The sequence below is a fragment of the Hemiscyllium ocellatum genome, unplaced genomic scaffold, assembly GCF_020745735.1.
Source record: "Hemiscyllium ocellatum isolate sHemOce1 unplaced genomic scaffold, sHemOce1.pat.X.cur. scaffold_605_pat_ctg1, whole genome shotgun sequence".
In the NCBI taxonomy this organism is placed as follows: Eukaryota; Metazoa; Chordata; class Chondrichthyes; order Orectolobiformes; family Hemiscylliidae; genus Hemiscyllium; species Hemiscyllium ocellatum.
Genome location: NW_026869129.1, coordinates 169,086 through 191,473, shown reverse-complemented (window position 1 = coordinate 191,473; position 22,388 = coordinate 169,086). Strand labels below are relative to the sequence as shown.

Genomic DNA, 22,388 nt, shown 5'->3' with positions numbered 1-22,388 from the left:
ACTTGTGCCAGGAGTCAGAGGGGATGGGGAGGTCCTTAATGAGTACTTTGCTTCAGTATTCATGAGTGAGTGGGACCTTGTTCCTGTGAGGACAGCGTGAAACAGGCTGATATGGTCGAACAGTTTGATGTTAAGGCAGAGAATGTGCTGAAAACATTGAAACATCACAGGGATAGATGTCCGCTGGTCCAGAAAGGATATAACTTAGGTTGTTATGGGAAGGGAGGCAAGTGATTACTGTGTTTTGGCAATGATCTTTGCATCCTCACTGTCCACTGGAGTCATATCAGATGATTGGAGGGTGGCAAACATTATTCCCTTATTCAAGATAGGCAATTGAGATAATCCTGATAATCATCAATGAGTCAGTCTTACATCGGTTGTGGGCAAATTATTGGAGAGGAGTCTGAAAGACAGAATTTATGATTATTTGGAAAAGTATTGATTGATTAGAGATGGTCAGCATGGCTTTGTGAGCCGCAGGCTATGCCTCACAAACCTTACTGAATTATTTTGAGGATGTGACAAACACATCGGTGAGCACAGAGCAGTGGATGTGGAGTATATGGATTTTAGCAAGGTGTTTGATTAGGTTCCTCATGGTAGGCTCATTTAGAAAGTAATGAAGCATGGGATACAGGGAAACCTGCCTGATTAGAGAATAAATTAGATGGCCCAAAGAAGACAGGGTGAGATTACATGGATAGTTTTCAGCTTGGAGCAAGGTGACCAGTAGTATTCTGAAGGGATTAGTTCTGGGACCTCTGCTTCTTGTGATTTTTATAAATGACTTTGATGAGGAAGTAGAAGGGTGGGTTAGGAAGTTTGCCAATGACACGAGGGTTGGTGGAGTTGTCGATAGTGTGGAGGGCTTTTGTAGTTGCTAGAGGACATTGGCAGAGCTGGGCTGAGAAGTGGCAGATGGAGTACGACCTGGGAAAGTGTGAAGTTATTCATTTTGCAATTTCAAATTTGAGTGCATATTTTCGGATTAAACGCAGGATTCGTGACAATGTGGAGGAACAGAGGGATCGTGGGGTGCACGTCCATACATCCCTCATGGCTGACATCCAAGGTAATAGGTTTATTGAGACGGTATATGCTGTGTTGGCTTTCATTCGCAGGAAAATTGACTTTAAGAGCCATGAGGTTATGCTGCAGCTCTATGGATCCCTGGTGAGACTACACTTGGAATATTGTGTTCGGTTCTGATCACCTCATTATACATAGGATGAGGAAGCTTTAGAAAAGGTGCAGATGAGATTTACCAAGATGCTGCCTGGACTAGAAGGCATGTCTTATGAAAAAAACGTTGAGGGCGCTGGGGCTTTGGTCATTGAGGTGAAAGAAGGTGAGAGTTTACTTGATAGATTTTTATAAGATGATGAGAGACATAGATAGAATGGGTAATGAAAGAGTTTTCCCCACAAAGTGGCATAATTTTAAGGTGAATGGGGGAAGTTGTGGGGAGATGTCAGAGATAGTTTCTTTATAGATAGTGGTGGGTGAGTGGAATGCACTGCCAGTGGTGACAGTAGATTCAGATCCATCAGCGACTCTGAGCGACTCTTGGATCGGCACATGGATGATAGGAAATGAAGGGCGTGTTGGTTAGTTTGATCTTAGAGTAGGATAAAAGGTCGGAACAACATCGTGGCCAAAGGGCCTGTACTGTGCTGGACTGTTCTATATTCTATGGAATGAAATGAAAAATTATTATATATTAGCAACATATAGATTTTCAAAATTCTATTAGCATACTTAAGAATAATGATAAATGTCATCTTGCTGCTTGACTGTGCTATCTGCAAAAATGAACAGGAATTGTTGCAGGGAAAAGTAATTAGGTTTTTCTAAATTTATAAGGCTGGGATTACAGAGATCATTCAAATGAGCAAAAGTCATGTTTTTAACAGTGATGTCAGAGATAGTTTCTTTATAGATAGTGGTGGGTGCGTGGAATGCACTGCCAGTGGTGATAGTAGATTCAGATCCATCAGCGACTCTGAGCGACTCTTGGATAGGCACATGGATGATAGGAAATGAAGGGCGTGTTGGTTAGTTTGATCTTAGAGTAGGATAAAAGGTCGGAACAACATCGTGGCCAAAGGGCCTGTACTGTGCTGGACTGTTCTATATTCTATGGAATGAAATGAAAAATTATTATATATTAGCAACATATAGATTTTCAAAATTCTATTAGCATACTTAAGAATAATGATAAATTTCATCTTGCTGCTTGACTGTGCTATCTGCAAAAATGAACAGGAATTGTTGCAGGGAAAAGTAATTAGGTTTTTCTAAATTTATAAGGCTGGGATTACAGAGATCATTCAAATGAGCAAAAGTCATGTTTTTAACAGTGATGTCAGAGATAGTTTCTTTATAGATAGTGGTGGGTGCGTGGAATGCACTGCCAGTGGTGATAGTAGATTCAGATCCATCAGCGACTCTGAGCGACTCTTGGATAGGCACATGGATGATAGGAAATGAAGGGCGTGTTGGTTAGTTTGATCTTAGAGTAGGATAAAAGGTCGGAACAACATCGTGGCCAAAGGGCCTGTACTGTGCTGGACTGTTCTATATTCTATGGAATGAAATGAAAAATTATTATATATTAGCAACATATAGATTTTCAAAATTCTATTAGCATACTTAAGAATAATGATAAATTTCATCTTGCTGCTTGACTGTGCTATCTGCAAAAATGAACAGGAATTGTTGCAGGGAAAAGTAATTAGGTTTTTCTAAATTTATAAGGCTGGGATTACAGAGATCATTCAAATGAGCAAAAGTCATGTTTTTAACAGTGATGTCAGAGATAGTTTCTTTATAGATAGTGGTGGGTGCGTGGAATGCACTGCCAGTGGTGATAGTAGATTCAGATCCATCAGCGACTCTGAGCGACTCTTGGATAGGCACATGGATGATAGGAAATGAAGGGCGTGTTGGTTAGTTTGATCTTAGAGTAGGTTCATTCAACTCAGATACATATGCTTCCTTTATGGTTCTGTGGGTGCTCACTCACTCACTTCCTTCAGTTTTACATCAATTTCACACTGACTGTGAGGGTGGGAATGAATTTGTAAATATAAATACTCCAACCGAAACCCCTCACAGGTCAGGAACTGTTTTTGCTACTTTCATCACTCACAAGGAACAGGAAAATAAAGGTTCAGTCACAAATCTTACAGGAACATAGCGGTTATAATCACCAGGAAAGGCTGAACAGCTCAAAACGCTTTTCTCAAGGAAAGAGGAGGCTCAGAGAAAACGAGTAGAAAGCTTTGTGTCTGTGTTTTCAGAGATTTGAGGTTGAAATCATTGGGTTGAAAGCATGCTTCATTGTCCCAGATCAACAAAGGTGCTATCTAAATGTGCATCTTGCTTACTATCTGTCTGAGTTAACAATCAGACGAACAGGTCAGTGTCTGTGTGTTTTTCCAAATCCCTGATTGAATCTGTCTCCCCCAACAAACTCAGGTGCCTCACCACACTCTGTGTCACGGAGAAACTCTGCCATTACAATGAGAACTATCTTTGCTGTCACCTCTCCTCGGGATTCCGCCTAATCCCCACTTCCCTTCATTAAATCCCAGCTGCCTCTAGTCCACCCACATGGACATGTTGAAGAGCTTGACAGGAGATTGGATTGAAACCGAGAGTTCAATCGACACAATGAAAGAGGAAGAAGGAAATAAACGGTGATTGTGAATCCCAGCGGATGCAGACTCCAGGATTAATCCTTGTCGGCATTCCTGCAGTAATATGAGACAGCACTCGATGATGAGAGTTAAACCCGGGTGGCAGGAGAGGGAGCCACTGAGCATTAGCAGGTTTAGTTCAAACACAGGAGGTTTGTTCAGTCAGTAACAGTGTGTTCGATATGAGGGTGAAGTGAGCAGTGAGGGGAAATGTTGCCGAAAGCCGCAGATGGACAACTTTCATTGGAACAGGAGGAGGCCATTCAGCCCCTCAACTTTGCTCTGCCATTCAGGATGATCATAGCTGATGTGTGACCTAACGTACAATTTTTGAAACCCTTTAATTTCATCTGCAACAGGCAAGATGAGCATTGGAAAACTAAACATCTGCAAATGTTGGGAAATCAGAAATAAAAACAGAAATTGCTGGAAAAATTCAGTAGGTCTGGCAGCATCTGTGGAGAGTGAACCGGTCGTGTCCAGTGACCGGTCAGGTGACCAACTGCAGCTAACCATTCTGCCTGTTCTGGAACCCTCTCTGGAACAGGTTCTGGTGCGGGAGGAATGAGATTGTCAATGACAACTGAGACAAACAGTAGGATGCACTCAATTAGAATTAGGAATTTACTTACCCCTCCCAATGGGACACTCACCGACACAGTCACACTGCGGAGAGGCTGTTCACCTGCCCCACGTATGGGGAGGGATTTACTCGATCTCACAATCTGCTGAGGCACCAGAGATGGCACAGTGGGTTTAGACCCTTCACCTGTTCCATGTGTGAGAAAGGATTCATTCAAATCTCTCACCAGCAGAGACATCAGTGCATTCTCACTGGGGAGAGGCCATTCACCTGCTCAGTGTGTGGGAAAGCATTCACTCTGTCCTCTGACCTGCTTAAACACCAGCGAGCTCACTCTGGGGAAAGATCATTCACTTGTTCCCAGTGTGTGGGGAGATTCACTCAAATGCAGCACCTGCAGAGTCCCCAGTGAGCCCACACAGGGGAGAGGCCATTCAGATGCTGTGTGAGAGAAGTGATTCAGTGATTCATCCTGCCCCCGAGACCCCAGCGGGTTCACACTGGGTAGGAGCTGTTCACCCCTCTGTGTGACAAGGGATTTGCTGCGTCTTCAACACGATTGAGAGCCCAGTGAGTGCTCACAGGGAAGTGGTCATCCACCTGCTCCGTGTGGACTGCAGGACTCTGATTCTGATGTTACTATTCATCAGACTCAGGAGCGGCCCTTGTACATGATGACACTGTTGCAGTATTGATGTTGTTGTTGTTAACCACATTAACTGGGCTGGTGTTGACTGAACTTACATTGCCACTGTCTAAACCTCAGGATGTCCCTCTGGGCAGGATGTCTCTACAAACAGCAATGGGACAATGAGCAGGGATCATCTGTTTTAATTTAAATTGTGATAATAGCACTCCTGCTTCACAGCACTAGGTACAAGGTTGGAGTCCCCACATTCTCCCCCTGATAGTGTGGGTCCCCTCCAGGTGCTCTGGTTTCCTCCCACAGTCCAAAGATGTGCAGGTTAGGTGGATCGGTCGTGCTACCTTGTCCACAGTATCCAGGATTGTGCAGACGAGGTGGACCAGCCATGGGAAATGCTGTGTTACAGTGATGGAGTGCTCTGGGTGTGATGTTCTTCGGATGGTCGGTGGGGTTTGATGGGCCAATGCTCTCCTTCCACACTGTTGGGATTCTATTCCATGATTGAGAATAAAGGCTACACAGCAGGGTGTCCTTGGACAAGGAGCATGTGGTGTGTATCAATGCTCTTGATGCCTTTAGATAGAGGTGGGTTCCGCATGGGATACAGTGCTTTATCTCCACCGCTGCCCCCTCCCCACCAACTCTACTTTGATTTCGTCCTTTTCTCAATCTGTCACTTGTAATGGTTTGCTTGGCCCGTAATGGGCTTTGTTTGGAAATATTCAATTGGTTACACAAATGGTTTCCTGCAGATGATTATATGTCTAGATTAGAGCGATGTTAGAAAATCACAGCAGGTCAGGAGCCGGAAAATCAACATTGTGGCAAAAGCCCTTTTCCAGCACCACTCTAATCTAGGCTCTGGTTTCCAGCAGCTGCAGCCCTCACTTTTGCACTCCTGGTAATTATATGTTAACCAAAAGCAAAATGGTGTAATGATGATGTTGATGGTGGGAAGGTTGCTGTGATAATATTTCTGGTCATAGAAATGGGGAAAAAGAATGCTTCACAGCTCACAGAATGAGAACTGAAAAGCAGTTAAATCAAACCAAAGGTTCAGACAGGGAGGGAATATTTCCCTGGAGCTTGAGTAGCTGGAAAATGGTGGTGTCCGGGAATAGACAGGATTTTGTTTTACAGAGGTTGAAAGTTTTAAAACTGTTATATTCAGACAAATTATTTTCTTTAATTTTATTTGCTGTTCAAAAAACTTTCACAACATTTTAAAATCAAAATTTATCTTTAACACAAGGTTTGTAAATGTTAAATAAAATCCATCAAACCATCGCTCACTGAAACCTGTTGTGGAAGTGCAATCTCTTGGAGAATCTCTGCCCACTCCTTCCTACCCGGGCTCCATGGCTATATACATACCTGGGAGATAGCAGCAGGAGGAGACCATTCAGCCATTCAATCCTGCTCCACCATTCAATGGGAAACAGCTGACCATCCAGCTCAGTCTCCTGTTCCTGCTGTGCCCCAATCCCCTTTCATGTCTTTACCTCAAAGAACTATATCTAAGTCCTCCTTTAGTTTCACTGCCTTTTGTTCCAGTGACGTTGCGGTGTTACTGTGTGGGTGTAGGCAGGGGTAATGTGATGGTGCTGCCTCCTGGAGGATGCACTCAGCGTCCCTCACCATCCTGCAGTAACATCAACGGGGTTTCAGCAACTAGAGATAGAAACCATTTCCAGGATATGGGCATCACTGGCTCAGCCAGCATTTATTCCCCATCTCTAGTTACCCTTGAGAAGATGGGAGTGAGCTGCTGTCTTGTACCATTCACAGTCCATTTGGCGCAGAGAGACCGACAATGCTGGGAGGGAGAGTGTTGCAGGATTTTGGTGGAGTGATTCTCTATCTTTGGTTCTTCAAATGCTGGTTAACTTAATCACAATCTGCACATGACTTTGAGATTTCAGTCTGCAAATCTTCACCATCTAGCACCCCGTATAAAGGAATATGTACAGGTTAGAAATTCAGAACAGACAATTCTAGTTTCTCTGGAATATCTTTTTCCCCTTTCTTCCCCCGAAGCTGTAACCCTCCAGCCCACTTACTCTCTCCCACCATTCTGACTCTGCTGTCCCTAATGTACACCCTCCCCATTCTCATGGAGTTACTGATAAACAGATCCATGCCACCACTTCCCGTCCCTGGTTAGACTCTGCACCCTTTCTGGGTTCACTTCCTTTCCCTTCAGTTGCTGCAAGTCAATAATGTAACAGCAGAATGAAACACAAGGAAACAGAAAGGGAGGTGGCAGATCCTGGACAGGAGAGGAACCTTCAGTCTGGGAGAATGGGTCAGATCCTTCCTTGTTTCCCATTAGTTGATTCCCACCATTCCAATGAATTGGGGATGGAGAGTGGTCCTACATGGGAATGGTGACACTTTGACCCCCAACAGATCAATACTATAAGCAGATGCATTCTTCCTCCAGCCAATCACAGTGCGAAATACTTTCTGCAAAGTATACTTACCCAAAGCACATGCTCTAAAACCCGCCCACATTCTGTACATGTACAGTGCCGGGTTTCCCCACACGTGTGGTCCTTGACACAGGGACTGTGGGAGTTGTAGTCCCCATGAAGCCACTGGAGCCCTATCTCTGGAAAGTGAATGAAAAGTGTGGGCTGGAGGGTGTTGTCCCCATTCAGACAGACAGGACCTGTGGGCTGTCACTGGGTTTTACTGAGACACCTGCTTCCACAACCTGATTTCCTGATGTAAGGAACATAGATTCAGCCAACTGGGGGTGGGAGGTTAATGGGAGGAGCAAGTTTTAAGCAGAGGTGGCTCAATGGTTAGCAATGCTGACTCACAGCATCAGGGACCTGGATTTGATTCCAGCCTTAGGCGACCGTGTGGAGTTTACACGTTCTCCCCATGTCTGTGCGGGTTTCCTCTGGGTGCTCCAGTTTCATCCCACAGTCCAAAGATGTGCAGGTTAAGTGGATCGGCTATGCTACATTGCCCAAAGCGTCCATGCATGTGCAGGTTAAACCATTCACCATGGGAAATACAGGGAATGGGTGAGTCTGAATGGGACGCTCATTATAGAGTTGGCATGGACTCCATGAACAATTACCCTGTTTCTGCACTGTAGGGATTCTATTCAATTCTCATGAAGAATGTACCGATCTCGATGTGTTGTGAATCTGTCGAATTCTCTATTCAAAATACAGTGGATGCCAGGACAAAGAGGAAATTTACTGAAGAGATACAGATGTTGAATTTGCAATGAGATGAAGGGTGAGAGAGAGCAGGTGGGAAAATCCAGCTGAGACAGAGGTGAGCTCAATCATCACCGTATTAAATGGTGGAGCTGGTTCGAAGGGCTGCATTGCCTCTCCTGTGCCCAGTGCTTATCTTCTTACGGTAATAACTGGAAAGCTGAATCCAAAACTCACCACCTTCACCAAAGGAGATTTTCGGAAAAAGCAGGATAGTCAGGTGGATTAGCGTTCCAAACTTAGATAGTGAGGAAGTGTGTAGGGGATAATGATTTTCCAATTTTAAACTGAGGTGAGTTAAAAATCACACAACAACAGGTTGTAGTCCAACAGGTGTAATTGGATCATGATGAAGGACTCTAGTGTGTTTCCAATTAAACCTGAGAGACTATACCTTGGTGTTGTGTGATTTTTATCACACCTAAGTTTAAAATTGCTAAATCATTTTCTCCCACATGCTTCCTCACTATCTAATACAAAGGTATAAGAATGGGAGCCATACATCGGACAGGCGGGAAGTTACCTGATGCGGCCTGGAGGTGTTTTGCATGTACACTATCCAGGTAACTGCCATGTCTCATCAATAAAGACTCAAAGAAGACCTCTCAGAGTTCTGTACCTAGTTAATCCTATCCAGCAAGGTTTAGGAATATGAGTACACAGCAGTCAGTCTTCACAGTGGAGGATACGAAGGACATGCCTGTTATTGATAAGGAAACTGAGGAAGATGAGGACAAAGAAACAACTATTATCACGACAGAGTTGGAGCTGGGCAAGCTAATGGAGCTAAAGGTAGACAAGTCTCTTTGCCCTGATGGAATACATCCCAGGGTGCTACCAGAGATAGCGGGAGAAATAGTAAATATACTTGGAGTCAGAGTCCTGCAGCAGAGACAGGCCCTTTGGCCCAAACTGGGCCATGCCGATCAGAATGTCCATCCACACTAACCCCATTTCCCTGCACTTGGCCCATCTGCTTCTGACCCTTTGCTATCCATGTATTTGTCCAAATGTCTTTTACCTGTTGTTAATGTACCCACCTCAACCACTTCCACTGGCAGCTCAGTCCATATACATACCACCCTCTGTGTAAACCAGGTCCCCCTCATGTTCCCTTTCATTCTTTCTCCTCTAACCTTAAACTGATGCCCTCCACTCCTTGATTCCCTGGGAAAGAGACTGAGTGCATTCACCTTACCCAAGCCTCTCATGGTCTTATATACTTCCAGAAAAGATCCCCCCTCTGTTTCCTCTGCTCTAAACAAAAAAGAAAATCCTCGCTTGTCCAACCTCTCCCTATAACTCAGACTCCTGAGCCCTGGCAAAAATTCTTGTAAATTTCTTCTGCAATTTTTACAGTTTAATAACTGAAACCTACATTACATTCATCACATTTCCAGTGTTTCCCCACAGCACTGGAACCGACGTGACAACGCCAATGGATTACAAGCCATGATCGATAATTAACTCCTTAATAACAATCCCGTTTTCATAGCATTTTCCATGGTGCAGGTATCCTTGTGTTGTTTCAGGTTGTATGGTCAATTAAAAACTTGTCCTCATACAAAACAAATCTGTAGCTTAATTGTCTCTGGGAAATGTGCCATGTTGTTTCAGACTTTTAAAAACAAAATAAGTCTCTCTCCACAGTCACCACACTAACATGGACTTGGCTGTGTCTCAGTAATTTTTTCCCAGTCACACTGATATTTGAAATTCTCGCCCACGGACAGAATACACACCTTCCCTTCCACATGAAAAGGCCAATGATATTCAGATCGGCACGGATCAAGTAACTATCAAAACTGAACAGGAAGTTCAATTTGAATTTCTCATCCACAAATCCGCCTTTTCAGTACTCTACAACAGAGAAAACAAATCACCACCGTTAACACAGGATGGAAATTCATAAGACAATTATTGTATTAAATTGTAGTTTCTTGTTCCCCCAAAGCTTTAAATCTCAGTCTCATAATTGTTTCCTCCCACAATACAAATATGCACAGGTCAGGTGTATCGGCCAGGCTAAATTGCCCATAGTGTTATGTGCATTAGTCAGAGGGAAATGGGTCTGAGTGGGTTACTCTTCCGACGGTCAGTGTATACTGGTTGGGCCGAAGGGTCTGTTTCCACACGGTAGGAAATCTAATCTAATCAAGTCAATGAATCTGACTTGGAGCCTCCTGGATGTTGGTGAATCCTCCCCCCACCTCCCAGGGTTTCCTTCCTGGTCAGACCCAAACTGATTTTTCCCCCCAATCTGGAACCTCTTATTTATTTACCCCACACTGACCTCTGATGAGAACCATCCTGCACACACTGGCCAAACCATATCTGGTTAAACTAAAATGAACTAAATTACTACTTTAGTTGCAGGCCCATCCTTGTTCCTTTCCATAACATTCCTGAATCTTCACAGGAGTTCTGATAACTTTCTGCAAAATGCTCCCCAACTGATAGCCAACCTGTTGTCTCGATATCTGGGCAGGGACCATTTCTCTGGGTCCTGTTTTCAGAGGGAGGATCTGCCAATGACAGATTAATCCCACACACCCACAGCCTCCCTGGCACTGACCCATACTGCACATACGCCAACAATTGCCCAGCACCGCGCCTGTGCACTGGTCTCCCCTCCAACAGAGCATGCTCCAGATCACACAGGAGCCTGGGTGATTGACAGCAGCTGCTGCCCAATAGGGTGGAGGGGGCGTGGCTGGAGATGGTAAACAATGAACGAATGCGGAGGACACTGGGGGATGGACAGGTCAGTGAGGGACAGGAGCAGTGCAGCAGCAGGAGGGGATCCTGGACAAACCGAGCAATGGGAGAGTCTAACAGGAGAGAAACTACAGGAAGGTTCTGTTTGGAGGCTCAGGCAGGGACAGCTGGGAGACGGTATGGCCTGGTGGCTTGGGCAGGTTTTCCAATCAGCCTCTTCCAAGATGCTGTTACACAACTCTGAGCCCGATCCTCCTGGTTCAGAGGTAAGGACACTACCACCATTTCTTGGTGGGCTAGTGGAAGAAGGGAAGATGTTCTCCGTCTCACTCACATGGAAACTCCATGAGCTCCTCCCACTTACTGTCTACGGTGGGGATGGAGGAGACAGAGCAGATGGAAGCGGGGTTCGGGATATAGGGACTGCCATTCTAAAGGAACTCACCTGTGTTGGTGATATTAACAAGACTCAATACACAGTCTCTAACACAAAGCTGGTGGACGTGAACATTACCCAGAATATTAACATCTATAATTGGATGACGCAGACCCCAATGTACAGAGTTAAGTCCTGGATATTAATAATGGCTGTGTGTACGAGAAATCACGTCTCAATTTTTTTTTGAAGTAACAACAAAGAGGATTGATGAGGGCAATGCAGTGGAAATGATCTACATGATCTTCAGTAAGGCGTTCAACAAGGTTCCCCATGGGAGACTGCTTGGCAAGGTTAGATCTCACGGAATACAGAGAGAACTAGCCATTTGGATACAAAACTGGCTCAAAGGTAGAAGACGGAGGGTGGTGGCGGAAGGTTGCTTTTCAGATTGGAGACCTGAGACCAGTGGGGTGTCACAAAGGATCGGTGCTGGATCCACTAATTTTCATCATTTATATAAATGATCTGGACATGACTATAGGAAGTATTGTTAATAAGATGACACCAAAATTGGAGGTGTAGTGGACAGTGAAGAGGATTACCTCAGATTACAATGGGATCTTGATCAGATGGTTGAATGTGCTGAGGATGGACTTTAATTTAGATAAATGTGAGGTGCTGCATTTTAGAAAAGCAAATATTAGCAGGACGTATACACTTAATGGTAAGGTCCTCGGGAGCGCTGCTGAACAAAGAGACCTTGGAGTGCAGGTTCATAGCTCCTTGAAAGTAGAATCGCAGGTAGATAGGAGAGTGAAGCAGGTGTTTAATATGCTTTCCTTCATTGGTCAAAGCACGGAGTATAGGAGTTCGGAGGTCAAATTGCGGCTGTACAGAACATTGGTTAGGTCATGCTTGGAATATTGCGAGCAATTCTGGTCTCCTTCCTATCAAAACAATATTGTGAAACTTGAAAAGGGTCAGAAAAGTATTACAAGCATGTTGCCAGGGTTGGAGGATTTGAGCTACAGGGAGAGGATGAAAACATTGTTTCCCCTGTAGCGTCAGACCTTATAGAGGTTTATATAATCAGTCGGGGCATGGATAGGGTAAATACACAAGGTCTTTTCCCTGCGGTTGGGAGGAGGTATGATAGGAGGGGGGAGACAGAGGGGGGTGTCCGAGAGGGGAGGGTGACGGTTATTTTGTAGATCTACAACACAACCCTGTTCCTGTTTTCTCCCCATCCCCTTCAATCCCTCTGAAGGGCTCAGAACAAGTGCACAGACCCTGGAAAGTAGAGCTTCAGGGTGATCAAGTGATGAAGGTTGCATTTGGGACGCTGACTTTTATTGATCTGTGCACTTATCAATAAATGGACCTGGGTTCAATTCCACTGTCCTGGATTCATGTCTGTGGCCACAGACGCACCTGTCTCTTACCCTGACTACTGGATCCCCTGTCACTATAGCTCTGCCATTCTCCTTCCTCCTGTTCTGTGCAGCGGAGCTCTCTGTGGGGTCATGGACCTGGTTGTTGCTGATTTCCCCTGAGAGGCCACCCCACCTGTTCCCTCCCTTATAGAATCCCAAGCGGTGCACAATATCTGTTTGAGAAGCGGAACGATCACTGGGGAGTCCTGCACTTCCTTCCTGAGCCTTTTACTTGATCTGATGGTCACCCAATCCCTTTCTGCCTGTGTAACCCTCACCTGCAGTGTGACTAACTCACTAAACGTGCTGTCCATAACATTCTCAGTATTGCTCCACAGTGAGTCCACTCTCAGCTCCAGGTCTGAAAAGCAGTTTCCCAGTAGCTGCAGATGTACACCCTTCCTGCACACACAGCCGTCAGGGACACTGGAAATGTCCCTTATTTCCCACATTGTACAAGAGGAGCATACCACGGGTCTGAGGTCTCCTGTCACAACGTCTCTCTAGTTTCAGCTAGTTACTCCCATTAGGAGAATTTAAATGAGCTAGAAATCTTCCTTCTCTTCCAACATTTCCATTATAATCAAAAGCCCCGATCTTTACTTATGCTGACATTTTATACTTTAAAAACTGTTAAAAAAAAACTCAGCAGGTATCGCTTACAACTTGGCTGTTCCCATTGGGACAATGTGAGTTGCTGAATGGCCTGGACTAAAACTGAAGCTGAGTTTCACCTTCTCCCCGTCCCACCTCCCTCTGTTTACACCCAACTCCAAAACACACTCATTGAGCCAAGCAGCCCTCACAGTGCAGCCCTGTCATTGTCATTGTCTGCTCACACCTACACTGCCCTCAGCCTCCTGTACTGTTCCAATGCATCTCAATGGGAGCTCAGAGACAGCATCTCATCTTTCAATTCAGCCCTTTGTAACCCCAGAGACAACATGGACCTCAGCAGTTTCTGAATGAACAGACAGTTGGGAGAATCTGGAACATTCCACCCGAAATGCTGCTGGAATTTGAGTCCATGAGGAATTTTAATGAGAAATTTGCAGGAGATGGAAAACGAGGAGTTTACACGTTAACATCATTAAGTGGCTGATTGGGTCGAACTCTGACAGTTCCTATAATGAGACGAGGTGTAATTTGAATAAATCTGTGCTCCCTCTCAGGCCAATGACACCTTCCACAGCTGCAGGGCCCAGAACAGAGCACATACCCCAAGGGTGATCAAACCATGAATTTGAACATCTTTCTGATTTTGCTTGACAAAAATATTGGAGATATTTTCCCACAGACAGAACAGACAAACCTTTCTCCTTGCACAGTTAAATGCCAATGGTATTCAGATCCTGATGACCCTGCTGATGACAGAAAATGGCTTTTGAGATCCCTTTCTCAATTAATATCCTATAAAATGAACTCACAAAACAAAGCTCACAGTCAGTGCAGGCTGAACAGTAAAGACAAATATTTCTCTTGGAATGTGTTTGACGTGTAAATGCTCCTCTTCAAATCACCCCGACCCCACCCAGGAAGAAGTCATGTCCATGTGCCTCACTGTACCTTGGCCCCAAATAAAGATAGCGGCCATAACCCAGAACCTATCACTGCCTGAGGGCCACAGCCGTTTTCCCATTTGCTGTAAACGTGGGACCAAGAGCTTCTAATTAAGGCCGAAATGTAATTAAACCCTCCCAGCTCTAAACTGGATCCAAGTGCTCTGTCCTGTTTCCTCTTCCTGCACACACCATGGGTCATTCTAGGTCCAGTGACCCTTCCTCAGAAACGAAGGCAGCTGGGAAAAATAGAATTCCTACAGTGTGGAAACAGGCCATTCGGCCCAACAAGTCCACACCCACCCGCTGAAGAGTTTCTCAAACAAACTCATTCCCCAATCCTATTATTCTACATTTCTCCAGATTAATGTACCTAACCTATACATCCCTGAACACTATGGGAAATTTAGCTTGGCCAATTCACCTAACCTGCATATCTTTGGACTGCAGGAGATAGGGGTTAAAGAGTAAATAATAGGTGGGGACAGAACCCAAAAGAGACAGTAACATTTGGAAAGATAAAAGAGTGGATAACAATCTGGCTGGGAGGGTGCATACTGTTAATGGAGGGGACAGGAACTTGAGTCTGGCAGCATCTCAGTGGAGGTGCTGAAAATGGCAGCTGATGATCTGCGTTCTGCTGCAAAACAGACCCTGAGCTTCCAGTTGCCTGTCACTTTAACCCACGAATCTGTTGCCTGGCCAACGTCTCTGTCTCATGCTTACTGCAGTGTTCCAGTGAAGCTGGCAGAGCACTCCAGAACATACCAAAATGCCCCATATTTCAAGGACTGCAATTTCCCCTCTCACGTGGTCAACAATACCCTCCTGTGTATCTCCACCACTTCCTGCACCTCTGACATTGAACCACACCTCTCCAACTGCAACAAGGATAGAACCCCCCGCCCCAACCTCACCTTCCACCCAGATACAACGCATCATCCTGCACCATTTCCACCACCTACAATCAGATCCCACCGGAGATATATTTCCCTCTCCATTCCTTTCAGCATTCCACAGAGACCATTCCCTGTGAATTCCTAGTCAGATCCATGATCCCCACTAACCCACCCTCCACTCCCAGCACCTTCACTTGCCAATGCAAGAGGTGTAAAACCTGTGCCCACACCTCCCCCCTCACCTCCAAAGGACCCTTCCACATCCAGCAGCGATTTTCCTGCACATCCAAACACCTCACCTATCATGGCCTTTGCTTTCGATGTGGTCTCCTCTCCACTGGGGAGTCAGGACACCAACTTGCGGAATGTGTCAGGGAACATTTCTGGGACGCATGCACCAACCGACCCCACCATCCTGTGGCCGACCACTTCAACTTCCCCACCCACTCCGGCAAGGACATGCAAGTCCTGGGCCACCTCCACCACCAAATCCCAGCCACCCGACGCCTGGAGGAAGAAAACCTCATCTTCCACATTGGGACCCTTCAACCACAGAATCAAGGTTTCCTCATCTCCCCTCCCCTACCTTATCCCAGATCCAGCCCTCCAACTCGACACCACACTCTTGAACTGTCCCACCTGTTCATCTTCCTTTCCAATTATCCCCTCCACCTCCATCTACCTATTGCCTTCCTAGCTCCTTCCCACCAACCCCACACATCCATCTTATTTATCTCTCAGCCCTCTTACTACCCTCTTCCCCCTCCAATCCCGGCAGTTCTGATGAAAGGCTTATGCCCAGAACATCGATTCTCTTGCTCCTGAGATGCTGCCTGACCTGCTGTGCTTTTCCAGCGCCACACGTTAACGCAAGCTGGAAGAACAACGCCTCATCTTCTACTTGGGGACCCTGCACACCTCTATCCCCAGTATCAAATTCAATAATTTTAGGTCCTGAACTCTCCAATGTCCTAGCACCCCAGCATCTTAACCCACACACAAGGCCTTGTTATCATATAGCCTACCATTACACATTACCTATAGTTAGCCACTAACAGTCCCCATAAACAGTTATTCACCCTCCCCCAGCCAGATCGTTATCCACTCCTTTGTCCAACTGCTCCCATCTCTTTCATTGGAATCTATCACCTCCTATCATTTACTCCTTAACCCTTCCTTCTGCACATAAACCAACATTTCTTTTCAGACACATCAGTTCTGAGGAAGGGTCAGCAGATCCAAAATGTTAACTCTGATTTCTCTTCACACATGCTGCCAGACCTGCTGAGCTTTACCAGTACTTTTTAGTTGTTGTGAGAGATTTACAGTATCCGCAGTTCTTTTGGTTCTAATTTACCAGGAATTTCTAATTCAAGTCTAGCAGCCTAAAACCGTGTGTTTATAAATACTCCCAGTCCGTACAAACTCCATCTCCCTCCCAGTCTCTGCTGTCTCTCTCACTCCCTTCACATTCACTGAGTCACCCACAGTGACACTGCACCTGCACAGCTCATGGTCACATGTTGGCCCATTGGACCCACCCCTCATTCACTCCCATTGGCTGGAGGATCACACCAACTCTCCTATTGGTCTGAAGCTGCCATCAATCACCCGGACCCCATTGTGACATGATGGTGTGCTCCTCCCAGGATTATTGGAGGCTAAAGGGTGACCTTATAGAGGTTTATACAATCATGAGGGGCATGGGTAGGATAAATAGACAAAGTCTTTTCCTTGGGGTGGGAGCGTCCAGAACTAGAGGGCATAGGTTTAATATAAGAGGGGAAAGATTGAAAATGGATCAGTGGGTCAACGTTTTTCATAGCAGGTGGTGCCAGTATGGAATCTTCTGTCAGGGGAAGTGGTGGAGGTTGGTATAATTCGACCATTTGGCATCTGGATGGGTGTATGTATTGGAAGGGTGTAGAGGGATGTGTGTCAAGTGTTGGAAAATGGGACGAGATTAGGTTAGATTATCTGGTCAGCATGGACTAGTTTGACCAAAGGGGTTGTTTTCATGCTGTACATCTCTATGGCTCTGCACTGGCATGAGCTTCAACATTCAGTGAAAGGGGGCAGTATCACAGAGTAGAGGGACTGGGGGCTATTCAGCCCATTGGGGCTGTACTGTCTCCCTCTGGAGATGGTGCCAGTCTATCCCAACTCACCTCCCATTTGCCTGTAGTCCTCCAAATCCTTCCTTAAAAGAAGCTAAATTGCAAATTTGTTTTGACAATAATTGCTGAATCTGCATCCAGCTGTCGTTCAAACTGATCCAGATGCTTAGAACTGAAAAAGTATTGCTGGAAAAGCGCAGGTCAGGCAGCATCCAAGGAGCAGGAGAGTCGATGTCTCGGGCATGAGCCCTTCTTCAGGAATGTCGAAAGTGTGTCGAGCAGGCTAAGATAAAAGGTAGGGAGGAGGGACTTGGGGAGGGGCGGTGGAAGGAGATCAAGGGGAGGGTGATAGGCCGGAGTGGGGGTGGGGCCGGAAAGGTCAGGAAGAAGATTGCAGGTTAGGAAGGCGGTGCTGAGTTTGAGGGATTTGACTGAGACAAGGTGGGGAGAGGGGAAATGAGGAAACTGGAGAAACTGAACTCACAATTGTATCAACCACTGAGGTCTGCACCTGCCATATGCATTCTTTTGTTGAAAAAAGAATTATTCACTGGCAAAGATACTGTGGAAAATTTAGTCCGTTTAGAGAGCAGCACATTGTCAGGGATTGGGCAGCAGAGGAAAATTAACTTACAAAAGGTCTGTGAAAGTAACAGTAAAACACTGAACAACCCAAACACCCTGTTTCCCAAGACTCCCCTCCCGCTCCACCAAAAGCATGCAGGTCCTAGGCCACCTCCACTGCCAAATCTCAGACATCTGATGCCTGGAGGAAGAACGCCTCATCTTGTGTGTTCGGATCCTCCAACCACATGCGATCAATGTGGATTTCACCAGTTTCCTCATTTCCACTCCCCCCACCTTATCTCAGATCCAGCCTTCCAACTCGGCACCGCCCTCTTGATCTGTCCTACATGTCCATCTTCCTTCTCACCGATCAGTTGCTGCCTGACCTGCTGTGCTTTTCCAGCATCACACTCTGTCATTGAAAACACCCTGACTCTGACACTCTGTAAATCCTGCCCTATCACACCCTGCCAGGGAAGGCTGCGCAAGCATTCCCCCTGCAGCTTGCCCCTCACAAAGTTGGCTGCCACAGACGTGTCCCGCGGATCACTGCCCCCAATAAAGATGGCGGCTCCTACTCATGTCATTCACCATTTGAAGCATTTTCCAGTTTGCCACAAACACGGGCCTGGGATTTTCAGATTTGTGTTTTCCGATGTGCACTAAGTTCTGTAAAATGTCTCAGCCCGTTCCATTAAAATTTCTTTCTCTTCCTGATCAATATGCCTTTCCTTAACCGTGCCCTGCTCCTTCACACGTTTCCAGTGCCTTGGTCACAACAACATCGTGCAGCCAGTGAAGCTGATCATGTGGTTGAGTATAGCTACGCCCCTCATTCACTCAGATTGGTTGGAGGACCAACCAGCATTGTCTGGTCCTCCAGCCCCGTCGCCATCGTCTTATTGGTTCTGCGCTGACATCAATAATCGGAGGCCCATTGTGGGCTGGAGCATGCTCATTACTTCCTGCTTTTGCTGCTGTTCATTAGGTATGAGAGAGAGAGAGAGCTCATCCCTGTTTCTCCTGATGCCAGACAATAACAACAACTACCTGCATTGTATGGAGCCTTTCACACAGAAATCTCCTAAAGTGCTTCACGAGTGCTGGAAACGTTGATAAAAAGAACTTTAAGATACATCTTTGAGGAGTATAGAGGGGGTTACGAAGGATATTGAAGAGGTTTTTTTAAGATTAGATTGCTTAGACAAACCGTCCAAAGTGCAACCCACCCAGACCCATTCCCTTACATCTAACACTACGGGCAATTTAGCATGGCCAATTTACCTAACCCACACATTTTTAGACTGTGGAAGGAAACCCACCCATGGAGAGAATGCGCAAACTCCACACAGACAGTTGCCTGAGGCAGGAATAGAACCTGGGTCTCTGCCACTGTGAGGCAGCAGTGCTAACCACTGTGCCACCCATCTGCAGCTCTGTCCTCTGCAGCTCCAATCATGGAGTGATGTGTGTGGGGAACAGCTTACAACGGAGACAGTTAGTGGCTAACCATAGTTTAACAACCCCATGTCCTAGCCCCCTACCCCACACACCCGGCCTTGTTCTCACAGCCTGTTATTACACACTACCTCTGGTTAGCCACTAACAGTCTCCATTAACAGCTAGTCACCCTCCCCCAGCCAGATCGTTATCCTTTATCCAACCGTTATTCTCGCACTATCCCCACATATCCTTTACTCCTTACATCCTTCTCCCACCCCTACCTTCTACATATAATCCAACATCGTTTCTTTCAGTAACATCAGTTCTGAGGAAGGGACACCGAATCTGAAACATTAACTCTGATTTCTCTTCACAGATGCTGCCAGACCTGCTGACATTTTTCTGAGCCTCCTGGTTGTTGTTTCTGATTTACAGCATCCGCAGTTCTTTTGGTTTTAATTTACCGGGGGTTTCTAATTCAGGTTTAGCAGCCTCTGTCCCAGTCTCTGCTGTCACTCCCACACCCTTCATACTCACCAAGTCCCACCCTCACAGTGACAATGCCTTTGCACAGCACATGGTCACATGTTGTCTTGCTGGCCACACCCCTCATTCACTCCCATTATTTGCAGGACCACACAGACTCTCCTCCAATTGGTCTGGAGCTGCCGTCAATCACCCGGGCCCCATTGTGAGGTGAGTGGTGGGATCCTCCCTCTCTCTGCCCTGGGATGAGCTTCATCATTCACAGTGAATGGGGGCAGTATCACAGAGCACAGGGGCTGGGGGCTATTCAGCCCATTGGGGCTGTACTCTCTCCCTCTGGAGATGCTGCAAATCTGTACCAATTTTCCTCCCCTTTGCCCACAGACCCCCAAATCTCTCCTTAAAATGTAAAATTCCAAATCTGTTTGAGAATAACCAGCTGCCATTCAGAATGTTCCAGATGCTCAGAACTTAGTGAGTAAAATAGTGTTCACGTTTTCACCTTGTATTATTTGCCAATTACTTGAAAGTAGTTACTAAAAATTGTGACAGTGTTAACAATTCCTCTCTTTCTGCAAATTCAATATCTTGGAACCAAATCTGCACCAGGTCGAAATCACTGCTTCACTTTCTCAGCTCCAAAGACAATTATCTGTGCTTTAGTTAGCTCTCTGCAAAAAAAGGAACACATCTTAATTTATTAATTTCAAACAGATGTACAGCACAGAAACAGTCCTTCACTCCAATTCATTCATGCCAACTAGGAATCCTGAACTACTGGAGTCCCATTTACTAGCTATTAGCCTATATCCATCAAAACCCTCACTGTTCACGTACCCAATCGGATGCCTTTTAAAAGTTTTAATTGCAGCAACCTCTACTACTTCATCTGGCAGCTCATGCCATCCACACACCACACTCAGCTTGAAAACGTTGCCCCTTAGATCCCTTTTCAATCTTTGCCCCCTCAACCTAAACCCATGTGCTCTAGTTTTGGACCAAGCTTATCCTTATCCACGCCCCTCTAGATGTTATAAATCTACATGAAGTCACCTCTCAGTCTTTGACTCTCCAAGGAAATTAACCCCAGCCTATTCAGCCTCTCCCTGTAGCCCAAATCCTCCAATCCTGGCAACATTTTTGTAAATCTTGTCCTTTTCAAGTTTCACAACATCATTCCCAGAACAGGGAAATTCAAACTGAAAACAGAATTCCAGAAGTGGCTTAATCAATGCCCTGTCCAGCCAGAATATGACGTCCCAGTTTCTGTATTCAATGCATTGACCAATAACGGAGAGCGTTAATGGAGTCCCATTTGCCAGCGGTTCACCCTTATCCCTCTAAATCCTCCCTCTTCATGTACCCAATCAGACACCTTTTAAATGCTGCAATTGTACTAGCCTCCACCCCTTCCACTGGCAGTTCATTCCATACATGCAATGCCCTCAACATGAACAAGATGCCCCTCAGCTCCCTTTTAAATCTTTTCCTCTCACCTTAAGCCTGTACCCACCGAACTTGGAAAAAAGTCCCTGACTGTTCACCTTATCCATGCCCCTCATGTTTTTATAAATCTTCATAACATCAACACTCAGTCTTTAACTCTCCAGGGAAAATAGTCCCAGCCTATTCAGCATTTCCCTATAGTTCAAACCGTCCAACGTTGGCAAAGGCCTTGCAAATGTTTTCTGAAACCTTTCAAGTTTCTGAACATTATTCCAAGAACAGGGAGAGTGGAACTGAAAACAGAATTCCAGAAGGGCTGTAATCAATGTTCATGACGTCACAATGGCTGCATTCAATGCATTGACCAATAACGGAGAACACACAAAACACTGCCTGAACTCACCTGCCTACTTGTGACTAATCTTTTCAAGGAACTATGAAATCCATGGTCTCTTTGTTCATCAACACTCCTCAGGACCTTACCATTAAGTCCTGCCCTGATCTGCCTTTCCAAAATACAACAGCTCACATTTATCTAAATTGAACTCCGTCTGCCATTCCTTGCTCCAATGGCCCATCTGATCAAGATCCTGTTGTATTCTGAACTAACCTTCTTCACTGTCCACTACACCTCCAATTTTGGTGTCTTCTGTAAACCTACTGACCATACCTCATATATTCACATTCAAGTCATGTATTTAAGGGCCCAATATCCATCCTTGCAGCACACTGCTGCTCACAGGCCTCCAGTCTGCAAAGCAACCCTCCATTATCCTCTGTCTCCTACCTTCAAGGTAGTTTTGTAATGGCTTGCTCTCCCTGCATTCCATGTTATCTAACCCTGCTAACCAGTCTGCTTTGTGGAACATGGTTGAATGTCCATATAAACAACATTCACCGCCTGGCTTAAACAATTTTCTTTGTCACTTCAAAACACTCACTCAAGTTAGTGAAACACGATTGTGCATGTACAAAGCCACAGTGACTCTCCCTGATCATTCCTTACCTTTCCAAATGGATGGATATCCAGTCCCTCAGAATCCCTTCCAACAACTTGCCTGCCACTGACTTCAGGCTCACTGTTCTCTTTTTCCATGGCCTCTCCTTACCACCTTTTTTAAAATAATGGCACCTCACCTTTTGCTATCAACGATACAAATACCTCAGGAGAG

General features: G+C 45.6%; 1 long non-coding RNA gene across 1 annotated transcript; it reads right to left on the bottom strand.

Annotated features, from left to right (window-relative positions):
- Nucleotides 1-9,854: 9,854 nt before the first annotated feature.
- Nucleotides 9,855-20,434, bottom strand: LOC132813974 (uncharacterized). Its single transcript, XR_009644253.1, has 3 exons — nt 20,273-20,434; nt 14,012-14,063; nt 9,855-10,029 (listed from the first exon to the last, which is right to left on the bottom strand). It is a non-coding gene; the product is annotated as an uncharacterized LOC132813974 (long non-coding RNA).
- Between the last annotated feature and the right edge of the window lie 1,954 nt (nt 20,435-22,388).